The following is a 15,767-nucleotide window of genomic DNA, read 5'->3' as shown; positions in this document are numbered from 1 at the left end:
ATATTTTACCTTCTTCCCAAATAAAGTAATAAAGTAGTCAAGGGTTTTAAAGTACACAGTTGTTTTCAACATCTTATGGAGCAGTATAGCATAAGGTTATAAGAAGAGTTAAATAGAAACACCAGGGGAGGAAAACATTTTTAAAAAGAGATTCAATCAAGCAGCCATTTTAAGGATATTTGTGAATGAAACTGCAAGTAAGAAGTTAAATACATGAAAAATGGAAAATGTATAAAAATTTTAATATCAAGGTTTTCCCACCCATTTTCTATGACAGTGGCTACATATTTTCCAATGGATAACATGTGGTAGTAACAATACAGTATTAAAGACAGAAAAATTTTGGAAAGCATCTGTGCCAGACTCATTATACATGGAAGAGGTAGCTCCTGGTAAACAATTATAAAACTGTTAAGGGGTCTTGATAGATCTCAAATATTGTGTAATATAAAAACACGGGGAATAAGAACTCAGATCTTATTGATATAAAAATAAAGTGATCAAAATATCTTGTATATTAACAACTCATTTGTCTACTTCTCACATCTCTACATTAAAAATAATTTGTGCGTATATTAAAAGTTTATTTTATCAGGCCACAAGAAGGGAGCAATTGGATTTTGGAATGTGTGTATATGTATGTGTGTGTGTGTGTTTGATCATTTTGTTTGTGTCCAACTCTTCTTGACCCCATTTGAGATTTTTTGGCAAAAAAAGTGGAATGGTGTTTCCATTTCCTTCTCTAGCTTATTTTACAGATGAGGTGCTGAGGCAGTTGTGACTTACCCATGGTCACGTAGCTAGTATCTGAGCACTTCATGTCTTCAGTCCAGGTACTCTATCCACTGGGCCACCCACCTGCCTCTTCAGTCATATTATTGTCTTAATGGAGAGAATATAAGATCCTACTCTGCTTGATTATTGACTATTAAAAAATGTTTTACTTAGAAGAGCAGAATGCCACTTTAATGACTCTTCCAAAAAGATTTCCCCCACATGTAACAGAATTGGGCATGATTGTAAAGATATGAGATATGATTATCTGTCTTCTGATTATTACCTAGAGAGATGTAGAAGAGGAACAATTCACATTTGTCAATGGTGCTTGCCACCATTGCATAGAACATATTATGAGGAATCCAAATAGAAGAGCAGTTTTCTAAAGATGATGAGTTCCTTCAGAAACTCTTGCTTAAACATGACATTATAATGTGTTCCTCATGCCTTGAAACATTGCAGTCTCTCATAAAGATGGAGCCATAGTCTCTGTCTCTGTCTGTCTCTGTCTTACATACAAACAAAACCACACACATACACAAACATAAACATAAACACACATAACCATACAACCCCCATACCAAGGTGTCAGACAATTTATTTGCACAGGAAAAAAAATCAAATAGATAAAACACTTATTCTTCCAAACTATGAAGACTATCTATAGAGTAGTTGCTCCATCAGTGTGCTTTTTTTTGTGTGTGAATGTCTATCTATCTATCCATCATCTATCCCACATTGTGAATGAACGACAAACTGAGCTGATAGTTGAATAAAAGGGCCATTGTGGCAGCATATTGGCCAATTTTTCAGTGCTTTTAATGACCCCAATCTTTTACTTGAAAGAAGGGCTAATCTTTTTATTAACACAAATATTGTTCTATTAATGATATATGACCATGAACCATGGAATGCTTCAGTCTTTAAAGAATTGAAATCGTGAATTACACAAAAAACAACAGAAAAAGGCATAATGGACCTGACTCAACTGCAAAACAATTCCAAAGGGAATACACAAGAAGAAAAAGAATATAATATAAAATAATAATAGCATATTACATAATATCACATATAATTACAATTATATAATATATACAATATAATGTTTAATTAATATAAAATATAAGCATATAATCATGTAATAAACAATTTTGGCCTTGGAATTCCTCTTATTTTCATAAATTTGAATCAATTCCTCATATATCTTGGAAATGAGACCATTATCAGAGAATTAATTCAAGGACTTTGTTTCCAACTTAATTGCTTACCCTATGGCTCACCTGAGAAAATTACCTTTCTTATGCACACAATGCATTTTATGTGTTTTTAAGGGAGAGCCAGAGAGTGAAGGTTTATCATGCAAAGAGAGAGAGATGATGGATCTGTTCAGTGAATAATGTCATGGCTTATGAGTTCAAAGCACTGGTTCAAAACATGTAGACTATTTAACAAGATATAGGTACTCAGCACACTTAAATGATATTTATTTTATATGCATTCAATAACAAGTTCACAGAATTATTTTTTATTATCCTTGATGAAATGCCTACTTTTACATGCTTCCTAGTATGTGTGTTTATAAAACATGGCATAATTTTAATTTCACTACTTTATTAGTTGACTAAGTGAGATTTCTTCTACAAATTATGCATGAAAGACAATCTCATTTTTTGTAGTCGCAACTCAAATGTGTACACATGATAAACAAAATGTATACAATATACACAGAAGACAGATTACCTATTTTCAATAGGATCACATTGCATTCTTGGATTCCATATAGAGAGTGTCAAATGTCTTTATCAAATTGTAAGTGATAAGTCAGATTTTCTACATTTCTAAATTATAGAATATTTGGTATTATGTAGACATAATTATCTGCTCATAATTTATGTAAGTACAGTGGGTGCAAAATGGATAGAAGTGGTATCTTTGAATATTCATTAAACCATAATATTGTTTAATAGTTCACTACTTGTAATATAAATTATAATTTAAATTTCAACAAAACTACAATGTAAATTTCAGTCAACTATCATACTCACATAGTGTGGTGGGTTTTTTTCAACTAAATTAAATCAAAGGATGAACTCAGCAAGATAACTTGGTGGGTCAGGTTATTGAAGCAAATTATTATTTTGGCTAATTTTCTCTACTTTTGGTGCCAAAAGATATTACATATAATTATAGAGGTCACCAGAGCAATGGATACTGTTTCATACTAATAATCATTCATTAAATAATGAAAAGTATTTTAAGTATTATTATCTGCAGCTTATCTAAACAATTTTATTTCATCCTTAGAAGAAGCAATGGAAATGTATGTTTTCTAATCAAATTCACAAGAAAAATATCTTCCTGCCTATTGGAGACCCAGGTTAATGAAGTAATTAAAATTATGACTCAAATTCAAAATAATAAATATAAAATGCAATCTTACAAATTTGTAATAGAGTACATTTAAACACAGAGCAAGATTAAGTATCCAGATATCTGGGCTTTTCATACTTTCCTTTGATTATTAACATTACCTCATGTATCAAGGAAGTTTTTTTAAATTAACTTAGAAAAAAAGTAAATTGGAATAATTTTGATAAAATGGATCCAACTGTCAACAATCATATCCTCATACTCTATGTTTTTTCCAAGACTTTAATGTATTTATATATTATTTGTTATTTATGTTATGTCAAATGTTATTTGACACACTCTCTTTTTTCTCATACTTTCAAAATAAGGATTTGTTTTGTCTACTTCCAATTGATCTTTGTTTTCGTCCTCTGTCTTTACCTTGATCTTGTTAAAGAAAGGAAGTACACAGATTTAGCTTAATAAATACCAAGTCAAAATCTGACAGAAATGAGCTGTGCCCCTTCCAGATTGATGGATCCAGTCCAAGGAACCTTAATGTGCACATAAAATGTCAACTCCATGAAATAATTTGCAGATTAGTTTTGTAGTGATTCAATTTTATAAGAATGGGCACCTCAATGGACTTATTTGTACCCAGTCCAGTATATTGGTCATTTCCATAAAGATCACTGAAGTGTGAATGACAAACTAGCAGAAGGAAGAGTTCTTTCCCCTTCCCCCTTCTATTCCTACTACTACTACCATCTGTGTTGAATTTGAGTTCTGAATGTGTTGAGTTGGCTTAATATATTTTTCCATTACATTTATGATCTAAGACCTGACTAGACAGCCATCAGTATCTGTCTTTTGACCCTCTAATTATATTAACTACTGCAACTGAGTGAAAATTGCCTTCACTATATTTCAACTCTTTCAAAAACAAATCAAAACTATTATTTAGCCCCATTAAGAGAAACTGAGTGCCCTATAGTTTTTCAAAAATAAAGTATGTTTATTGAAAGATAGATTTATGTCATACAAACACAGTAATGAAAAGAATCTTTAAAAAACCTATTTTTTTCTAAAATTAGGAATTATTCAAATTATTAAATCAAACAACTTTAGATGATGTGAAAGTTTAGTTATAAAGGCACATCAGAGGCTTCCAAATCCAGGAGCATAAATTAAGTCCAAAATATTAGGAAAAAATTATATTCTTTAAAAACATAGATATCTCTCTCTCTCTCTCTCTCTCTCTCTCTCTCTCTCTCTCTCTCTCTCTCTCTCTCTCTCTCTCTCTCTCTCTCTCTTTCTCTCTCTCTCTCTCTCTCCCTCCCTCCCTCCCTCTCTCTCTTCCTCCCTCCATCTCTCTCTCTCTCCCTCCCTCCCTCTAGATAAAGAGACAGATTAAGTGAACAATTCCTGGGTTAGATTGAGGTCCAGGGTCAAGCTTTAGACATGAACTAATTAAGCAACCACAGGCCTATAATTTAACTTCTTTTTTCTCAGGGTATTTTTAAAGTTATGTGTTATAATTGAGCTGTCAGCTGCATCAGTCGAGGAAGTTTTTACAACAGGAGTTACCTATAGCTATGAAATCACAGGTCAGGACTTACAAAGCTACTGCAGAAGAAACAAGATTAAACTGCAGCAATGTAAAGGGAACATCAAAACAACCTCTCAGACTTTGGGGATGAAGAGAGTATGGTACTGATGTTCAATCAATTTTATATGTGTGTGTGTGTGTATGCATATGTATATATGTCTGTGTATGCATGTATTATATGTATATATGTATGTGTGGATATATATATATACATACATATACACACACGCATATTTATGTGTGTGTATATACATACATATGTACACACACACGCACATTTATGTGTGTGTATATATATATGTATATATAGTTGGTTTCATATGATATATTCACTTCTGCGTCAAAATTAAGTTAATAACTCAGAGGCCCAAGATAGCAGTCTTTCCTTTGTTAATAAACTGTCCTTTACTCATAATCAGGATTGTCTTAAAATACAGTCTTTGTCTTTCAGAAATTGACATTCCTAAAAAAGAAGTTTGTTTGTTACAAATACGTAGTGTTAATTTTCCGTTTTTTAAGACCAGATATTAAGCTATTTCCTAAGCTACAAGCTTCTATATTTTGGAGGCTCATTAGTCTGTGGGTGAAGTACAACATTAAAAATAAAATTAAAAATATTTTTTCTGGGTGACTATATTAGTTTACTTCCTAAATAAAACACCTAGAGATAGTGAAACATAGTATGACATCAAAATAAATTCAAAATATTTAAAAGTGAGTAAAGGAATAAATAGGCAAAGATACATATTATCAATATTTATTAGTAATATGATAGTTTACTTACAAAATCATAGAGAGTAAAGAAAGAAAATAAATAAAACAATGAAGAGTGTCAATAAAGTTATAGGTTAAAAAAAATAAGCCTGTAAAAAGAGTTTTACATAAAGTTAACAAAATGCAGAGTGATTTTTTAAAAAGGAAGTATCATTTGGAATAACCTTAAATTATCTTAAATATCTCAGAGTTAATTTACCAAGGTCCAGGCAATACATTTAGAAATATAAATTCAAACAAATTTTAAAAAATAAAGAATTTAAGTACTTGGAAGGCTATTCAGTGCTCATGGCTGAGCCGTAACAATATAATGAAAAGTGACAATACTTCTAAAGTTAATTTACATATTTGTTGTTAATCAGACTATCAAAGAGATTGTTAGACAAAATAATAATGAAGTTCATTTGGATGAACAAGAGATTCAGCATATGAAGGATAGCTGAAAAAGACAAGAGTGAAGGAAGAGTCACATTTCCAAATTTGAAACTATTACAAACTGGTAATCATCCAAATTATTTGCTATAAGATAAAAACCTAAAGAGCAATGGAACATATTAAACAATGAAAAAACAGAAATATTCCTACAATAATCAAATGTTTGCTAAATATGAAAATAAATACACTTTACAGTAGAAAAAGGTCCCTTCTGACAGCTTGGCAAGATAAAGGTTAAGATTAGCAACAATTACCATAAATCAATGAACTCAAAATAGATACCCAGTCATTATTAAAGATCATACCTTAGATATATAGATAATAGAGAGACACACAGATAAATAACTAAATGAATAAAATATTTAGTTAATAAATTTATTTGTTCATCAATTTATTAATTAAATAAAATCGGAGAGCCAAAGTTAATCTAAATTAAAGTAAGTTAATCATTACTTTATGAGGTAGCTAGGTGGCAGTTAGTATGAATTCAGTTCAATTACTTCCTAACACATGTCTAAGCACTGTGACCCTGGGCAAGTCTCTTTGCTTTTATGTTTGTATCCCTAAAGTTTAGCACAGTGATTCATATATAGTAAATATGTAATACATCTTTTTTTTCCATTCATTTATTTAACAGCCATATTAAGGAAATAGCCTAAATTGGTAACAGCAAGATAAATTAAAATCAGAACAATACTGAGGTTTCACCTAATACCCAGAAAATTGGCAAATATAACAATGGAAAGAATTAACTAATGTCAGAGGCATTGTAGAAAGAGATTAATACAAATACACTCTTGGTATGTCTTTAAATTGGTGCAAATATTAAAGAAAGCAATTTGGAATGTTCTAAGCAAAACTACTGATCTCTCTCTCTCTCTCTCTCTCTCTCTCTCTCTCTCTCTCTCTCTGTGTATATATGTCCATATATAACATTTTATTCATAAATACATGTATACATATAGTATGCAAATATAAATATATACATATGTGCATTATCTGTTTATTTTGGTAGGACTAAAGAATTGAAAAGTACCTTCCCATTATTGGACAATGGCTAAACAAGTTACAATACATGAAAGTATTAGAAAGTTACTATTTTGCAAAACGTAAAGAATATGAAGAATGGTGAAACACGGAGTCATATGAATTGATGCAAACTGACATAAGTAGCACCAAGAAAATAATATGTACAATTACAAAGATGAGAAAGAATTTCAGTAAAACAATAAAATAAATAAATAAAACCATTTCAATAAAACAATCAAAACTGCTGAAAAATTTTAAGTATGCTTGTTTCTAAATAAGAAACATGAGAATGGACCTCTACACACTTAACTGAAGATTTAGAAGGGGGTATGAATATGGAGCATTATATAAAATATGACACCTTTTCAATGTGTTCACTTGTTTTAGTGAAATTTTATTTTTCCTCTTTGTTATAAGAAGTGGATTTATGGAAGATAGATGGTAGAGGTAAACTCTGGGAAATGTAAGTGAATAAAAAGAATGGCTATAAATAAAAACTCTAAAATTAAATTAAAAATATCAATGAAGACTTTAAAAATAAATATATTAAAATTATTCACAAGCTTAACCTATTCTGTGATTTTTGAAAAAAAATAAGTTTGAAGATCATATTTTTCCCCCTAGGTAAATAGACACATAAAATTTTGAGTCAATGGTAGCATGCAAGAGAATATAATAAACAAAAGAGAGAATTATTTCCTTCCATCCCTTTTTCTTCCACACCAAGGTGCCCCATGTAGTAAAGATGAATCTGATTACTAAGGGAAAAAGCCATGGAGATGAAAAGGAGGGAAGAAGCTTAACATCTAAAATGCACTCCAGGTTGCCATAGATTTGGTGTTATTTAATCATTGGGAGATTAGTTGGAATAAAAGAATTTTCATGCTTTAATTTTTATCCTCTCTTTTCCTCTTCCTCTTCCATTCCTACCCTCATTGTGAAGTTTAAACCACTTAATACTTTAAAGAATTTGTCCTTGAAATGGCAGACTGAATAATCTGATTCTGAGAATTTCCTCTTCCTCTTCCATTCCTACCCTCATTGTGAAGTTTAAACCACTTAATACTTTAAAGAATTTGTCCTTGAAATGGCAGACTCAATAATCTGATTCTGAGAATGTTTTATCTTATGGTATTTATTTAAGAAACTTAGCAAATGGAGATACTATGCTTGATTTCTCATAAAAGTATTATTCTAGAATAGAATTTTATAATTGTGACAATGTAATGGAATTCTATGCAAGGTTGAAATATGATCATGATCTCAGGTCAAATGGAAGCTGTTTTGTTAACACCTAGTGTTATATTAAATAATCATGTTTAACTCCGAAGTATAAGACTAAGAGTATGTCAAAATAAACCTTTTAAAAGTTATTTTCATATCTTTTCCTTATACCAAATACAAAAGACCAAAGAAACTGTGGAGCTAAAAACTTGTCATTGATTGCAGTAAGTTTTAATTGCTTGCAGTATCATTTCCCTCACTTGTATAATGAAATAAGCTGAATTTTGACTTGTCTATCAGAATAACATTAAGATTATATATAATGCATATATATGCACATAAAATATAATGTGTATACATATACACACACACATACACACATATTTTTATATATATATATATATATATATATATATATATATAATGTATGTATACATAGTCATAATTCAAATGGAAAGAATGGTGTGCAGAATCCTCCTGAGTGACTGGATGACAAATGAAGAGATCTGCAGATGGACAGGATTAGAGGATGTATAGGGGACAGTTTACCTTCTGAGGAGACATTGAATAAATCATGGAGGAAGGAGCATGATCAATAAATACACCATATGATTTATAGTCTGAATATCAAGGGAACACTAATGACTAATAAGAAACCACAGAAACTTACTGAGATGAGTTCGTGGCTCAGGCATTCTGACAAAAATGTATGTAGTATGTATAAAATTGTCTATTTAGCTCTTTGGTAGAATTTCCTTTCATGGCACAGATCCATGAAATATTCAAATGAATAAATGGATTTCATTTTCTCAGACTAATACTTTAAAGGTGGTCGTCTGGTCTGATACATCATTTTACAAAGGAAATTTGGGCCAGGGAGGTAATGTGCCTGCCTAAGGACACAAATGTGGTAAGTATAAGAGTGAGAATTTGAACTCATATTCTCTTACTTCAAATCCATCCCTCTTTCTACCATACCAAACTGCCTCATGCAATCAAGGCAAATCTGCTCACAAAGGGAAAAAGCCAAAGAGAAGGAAAAGGGTGGACAGGATGTATCCCAGGATTCCCTATATTTGGTGTTATTTAATCATTTTCAGATTAATTAGAGGAAATAGTTCTCACTCAATTTTCAATGTATTTTTTATAACAAGAATTATAACAGCAGTAGCTAACATTTATGTAGCATCTACTATGCTCTAGGCACTGTGCTAAGTGATTTACATATATCATCTCATTTAATCTTCACAACAGTCTTTTTAGGTGTTATTCTCATTTTACAGATGAAGAAACTGAGGGAAACAGTAAAGTGACTTGATCAAAGTAACATACATAGTAAATATCTGAGGCCAGATTTTAGTTCAGCCTTCCAAAACCCAGGTCCTGCACTCTATTGACTGTGCCACTTAGTTACCCTCTGTAAAGCTTGCATTAACTATTTCCAATTTTAGGACAATAAATCTGAGAATCATGGATTTTATACCTTAAAGGGACCTTAGGGGATATCAAATCCAACCAAATCATTTTATAAATGAGAAGACTGAGACGCAGAGAGATTAAGTGATTTTCCCAGAGTCACACAACTCATCAGCTTCTGAGTTTGACTTAAGCTCTGGCCTTGTCTCCCAGTCTAGTGGTTTCCCTTCTGACACAAGAATAGGCAAACTTTCCGTGTTAGCACTGAAAGGAACACAGCCTAGGGTTTTTTTAGGGTGGATTTTTACTTGGAGATTACGCAGTAGTGCGTTTTGAACAGAGTAAAGTCAGGGTTACTATTGCTGTTCTTGGGCCTTGCTGAGGCACATATTTAAATCATAGGCTTCTGTACCCATCAGTTCTTCAGGTCCTGTGCTATTTCATGCAAATGGATTTGAATGTAATTACAAACTGGCAAATTACTTAAGTTTTCTTTTTTAATTTTTAATGGAAATATTGGAAAGAAGAATCAATAGTTCAAATATCAGGCACTGCATACCTGTTATTTCTGCTTTTTTCTCTCTGAGCTCTCAGACTAAGACAAATACCAGACAAATGGCCCACTTTGATTACAGAATACATGGGAATTGAAGATCTGTCATAATTTGTCCAATAAGATTACACAAAGCAAAATTCTCTACTCTGAGATAAAAGGATGAGCTCCCTCTGCCATCATTTCACTTTCTAGGATTAAGCTGTTTATGGTTGTGAGGTTTTAAATTAGAGTCTTCAAAAAGTACTACATTTTTGTCTTGTTTCTTCTTCAAGAAGAAAAACATTATACATGAAGCATTTAACTAGTCAAAGTTTATATGAATATGAAGTATTATTGATTATTAAATAGATTAAACCATCAAATAATAGAGCTCATAGATGATTGTTTCTAAATATGATTTTATAACTTACATCAGTAATTTACAAAGTGGGGTTGACTAGGGAATGATTAAATGATTGGAGGGTGAGTAGGGCTGCAATCTACCCACCTCATGATAGTAGTGGGTGTTGTTTCAAACACTACACCAACACTTTCCACTACTACCTTGCAGCTTTCCTCTACGGTGCATACTTATAACCCTCCTATTTCCTGATCCAAGTATTGGCCACTCACAGCAGCCATAATGTGATTTTAGGCACCCAAAATAGCAGTTGCAAGTGTCATTGGCAAAATTCTCACCATAATTATGCCCTCTTACTGGTGGCATCTTTGCCTATTTTGGCACTGTATATCATCTCACAAGTTCAATTAATTGATAAATCTTGCTATGTCTCCTTTTATAATATCTCTTGGACCTGTCCTCTTAGATCATACAACTACTTCCTTTTTCAGAACCTCATCACTTTTGCCTAGATTATTTTTAATTAGTATTTCTCCTCATCTCTCTGCACTCTAATCTACCCTCCACACAGCTACTAAAATGATTTTCCTGAAGTTAAAGACTATTATTATCCTTCTCAATCAATTTCCAGGGTTCCCAACATAAAACATTGTTGTATCTTAATCTAATCCTTTAAAAATGTCCCTTCTTTATAACTTTTGTAACATACACAAATATTATTAGTTCTGTAGAACACTACATGTAAATTATAAATACATATACATGTTAAGGTTGTGTACTCAAAGACATTTAGATACAAATACACAATCAAAATACTTTGGGATTACTGATTTAGGTAACAGAAATAGCAGAATAAGTATATGATCAATGAATATATCTAGCTTTGTTTTCTGATTGCTATGCTATTATACATTTGCTGAGTATGCAAAAAATCATTAACAAATCATTTATCAGTATAGTATTTCTGAAAGTGTGTGAACATTACTGTTTGTTATTCTGGAATTCTTAATAAAATTTCTTAAGAGTCCAGTTACATTAATTCAGAATTTAATACTTTTCAGAGAGCTGAAGTGAACTTGACCAAATGTAAAACTCTAAATGACCCTGTGAGATAGAGAATACAAGTATTCTGATCTTCTTTTGAGAAAAGAATAACCGTAGGAATTAAGGTACTTATCCAAGGTCAAGTGCTATTAAATTAAAGAATCAGTATAAGAACCCATGTTTTCCAATTCTTAGTGCCAGCTCATTTGCATTACCAATAACTCAATCATAATTATAAATTGGTAAAAGGTAAATCTAGGAGGCTGGTAGGTGGCTCAGTGGATAGAGTGCTGTGCCTGGATTCAGAGAGACCTGACTTCAAATTTGGCTTCAGACACTAACTAGCTATGTGACCCTGGGCAAGTGACTTAACTTCTTTTTGTCTTAATTCATTTGAGAGGAAAATGGCAAACCACTCCAGTATCTTTGCCAGAAAACCCCATGGATAGTATTAGTGTGTAGTCCATGGAATCACAAAGAGTCATATATGACTGAGTAACTGAAAAACAACAGAAGGGTAAATCCAAGAGTACCATACCCTCAGCCCAGTGAGTCATTTTTTACTTCCCACTTCAAGGAGCTAGTTATGAAAAAAAAAAATCTTGCATGTGGTCGCAAAACTAGTAAGTATTGAAGGCAGGATTCAGAGGTGGTTCTTCTTGACAATATAAAGTAAACTATTTACTAGTCCTTTCTCTACTCTTTCTCAACTTCCCCTCTGCTTCATAAACTTGTCCTTGATATCTGCTTTACCCACATCTAGGGGATTTTTAAATTTCTCTGCCCTTCCTTTCCTTCCCTAGACAAAAGGAGGAATAGAATATTGGCAGAACCTCTTCCTAGACAGCAGTGAGAGCTCAAGAGCTGAGGATTTAATAAAATAATGATGTGACAAAGAAGAGAAGAATGAGAAAAACTCAGCTTTTATCTCTCTCTTCTCTTCTTAGATCCGTCAAGACTATTCAACTTAATTCCTGAAGAAGTAGGCAGAGATCATTGTCCTTCTCTCCATTTCAGTAGAATGTCAATTGCTCCAACATTGACCGAGAGTATCTGGCCATCAGTTCTGTTTTATATTTTTTATCTTTGGTCAAAGAACACTGTGTAGCAATCAAGAAATAAATGCTTCAATTCTTGGATTAGCCTTGTGAGTTCAAAAAGGAAGAGATCCTGACCTCTCAGTCAAAGCTAACTGGTAGCAAGAGGACATTTGTATCAGAAAAAAAAATAACAAAAACAAACAAACAAAAAACCCCAAAGGAACAAAACCCTCAAAACTATGCAATTGCATGGACAGGAGCTCAACTCCTGAACTGGCTTGCTAAAGACTAAGAAGTAGATGAAGTTATTCAGAGATCAAAGATCAAGATGAAAAGCAAAGTAGCAATTTATTAAGCTCATAAACTACCATAAGTCTTCTTGTTTTCAGTTTCAACCTCCTGAAAAAAGCACAACAGTAGCTATGTTATTGCTGTTGTGTAATAGGTTTTCTGTCAGTAAGCCCTTGTGAGTCTTGTTTACATCAGGCATTTCTTTTATGTGAAAGAAATAGATATCCTATACCAGATTTATATTTTACATTGAGTAATTTCTTCTCCTTCCTATTGGAGAGACCCTTAGCCTTGAGCCTAGTTTAAACTTAAAATTATTTTTTTTTTCCCATTGGATACTACAGTGGAGTTGCAAAGAATGGTAACAAAAGTGTGAGTCCTCTCTTTGGGGCCTGCCTCAGATTCAGGCCTGTCCAGAATAATAGAAAAGGGAGATACTTAGTGTAAAGAAAGAAGGCATAGTGCCACAGATGCTGGGGCCCACTACTGGATGCTAATCATTAAAGCTATCACAACTTACAAGAGAGAATGTTCATTCTTCTCCAAGTTTTCTTTTATCGATGCTCCATCAACATGTTCTTCCTTTTTTAGTGAGAATCAGATTCAAAATGGAGCAGGCTGAAAGGGATGTTAAAGTTAATTTCATCCAACATAGGTTGAAAACACGTGCTCATTTGTGAAGATGATATTTTATAAACATACAAGCTATTTATGTAAACAAAAACTATACTAAAGCAAGTTATTATGATGATTGTATTAGTACTGATATTAATAATGAATTTTAAGTACATTGGATATATCCTTAATAGAGGATTTATGGTAAAATAGGCACAAGAATAACACAATGTGGAAAAGGGTCAATAAGATCTGCTCTCTACTTGTAAAAGGTACAGCTACATCAATGAGAACCTGAATCTAGGACTTATGAGTAAAACGTCTGCTATGAGACAATCTGGCACAGTCAGTCATGCAATAAAAACTTATTAATTGCCTACCTATTAAGTGCTTACTACACATCTATTTAGTGCCAGACACTGTGCTAAGAACTTAGAATGCAAAGAAAGGCAACAGAAACTTCTTCCTCTCAAAGAAATCACAGTTTAAGGTGGAGACAACATGCAAATGACTATGTACAAATAAGATGTATACAGGATAAATTAGAGATAAACAATAGAATGGAGGCATTAAAAGAAGTAAAAAAGCTTGCTGTAGAAAGTATGATTTTAAGTGGAACTTAACAATATTGAGGATGCAGAGATGATGTTCTGGGCATGGGAGATAGCCAGTAAAAAGCCAAGAACTGGGAGATGGAGTGAATTCTACAACGAATCGCAAGTAAGCCATTGTCTCTAGATCAAAGAACATGATGAGATGTAGTTATATTTATATGTAAGAAGAATAGAAAGATGGAATGAAGAGGACAGATTATGAAGAACTTTGAACATTAAGCTTAACATCTTATATTTAATCCTAGAGCTTATAGGGAGTTATTGGAATTTATTGAAGGGGCAGGAAGTGACGTGGTCAGACACGGACTTTAATAATATCAATTTGACAGCTAAGGGGATAAAGTACTGGAATGGAGTGGGTCTTGAGGCAGAAAGACAAAACATAAGGGAATTGTAATAGTCTAGGAATTAAGTCATGAGGACCTTACCTAGACAAGGTAATATTTACTAGAGATGCTATGAAAGTAGAAATGACAGGACTTGAGAACTGATTGGATATGGGGGTAGTTAACAAGTGATGAATCAAAGAGAGTCCTATGTTTTTTAGTCTGAATGAGTTGGAGTATGGTGATAGTCTCAAAAGTAATAGGAAAGTTAGGAAGAGGGAAGGGCTTGAGAGGGGCCAGGATCAGAAGCAACATAGGGGGAAATCTGGATTTAAGTATTTTGTTGCTCTTCATTAACAAATCATTTATCAGTATAGTATTTCTGAAAGTGTGTGAACATTACTGTTTCTTATTCTGGAATTCTTAATAAAATTTCCTAAGAATACAGTTACATTAATTCAGAATTTAATACTTTTCAGAGAGCTGAAGTGGACTTGACCAAATGCAAAACTCTAAATGATCCTGTGTGGTAGGGAATACATTGGGCCATTGGGCATAAGCTTACAATATTACATTCCCTCACGTAGAAATAAAAGTTTGCATATTCCCTAAAGCATATCTTTTTTTGATATCTCCATGGTATGGGTAGACACTACTTCTTCCTCATTTCATCCCAACTTCTAATCAAGGAGTAATATGAGATGCCAAAAGATATATTGACAGAGAATGTGAAGGGAAGAATAAAAATGAGAGGAGGATGGGTGAGAAGAAGAAAAAGGAGGAGGAGGAGGAAGAAGAAGAAGAAGAAGAAGAAGAGAAGAAGGAGAAGAAGAGAGAGAGAGAGAGAGAGAGAGAGAGAGAGAGAGAGAGAGAGAGAGAGAGAGAGAGAATATTTTAAGTGGTTACTATATGGCAGGCACTGTGCTAAATATGAGAGATAAAAATACAAGCAAATAATACAGTCCCTGCAAGGAGCTTATATTATAACAGAGGAAGAAAACACACAAAGTAAGGGTCAATCTGGGAAAGTTAGGTCAAAGAGGGAAAGGGTATTCAAAATAAAAGCAAAATGATAAATGGAGGAAGAGAAGTCTGGAAATTTAATGGAGTTAGGAATGAAGCAGGCATGGGTGGAATTCTTCAAGAAATGCTAGTCTAAGCTAAAATACTCTCATAAATCAGGAGATTTGGAATTTGAACCCATATTTCCTGATTCCTGCATGTAATGCTCATTTAATAGTATTAAAGTCATAAGTATCATAATTCAGGACTAAACTAAAGAATTAAGGTATAAGCTTTTGTTCACTCCTACATATTTTGAATAATAT

The sequence above is a fragment of the Phascolarctos cinereus genome, unplaced genomic scaffold (genome assembly GCF_003287225.1).
Source record: "Phascolarctos cinereus isolate Bilbo 61053 unplaced genomic scaffold, phaCin_HiC Scaffold_9;HRSCAF=440, whole genome shotgun sequence".
In the NCBI taxonomy this organism is placed as follows: domain Eukaryota; kingdom Metazoa; phylum Chordata; class Mammalia; order Diprotodontia; family Phascolarctidae; genus Phascolarctos; species Phascolarctos cinereus.
The sequence above is the reverse complement of the archived record's forward strand: the minus strand, read 5'-3'. Positions refer to the sequence as shown.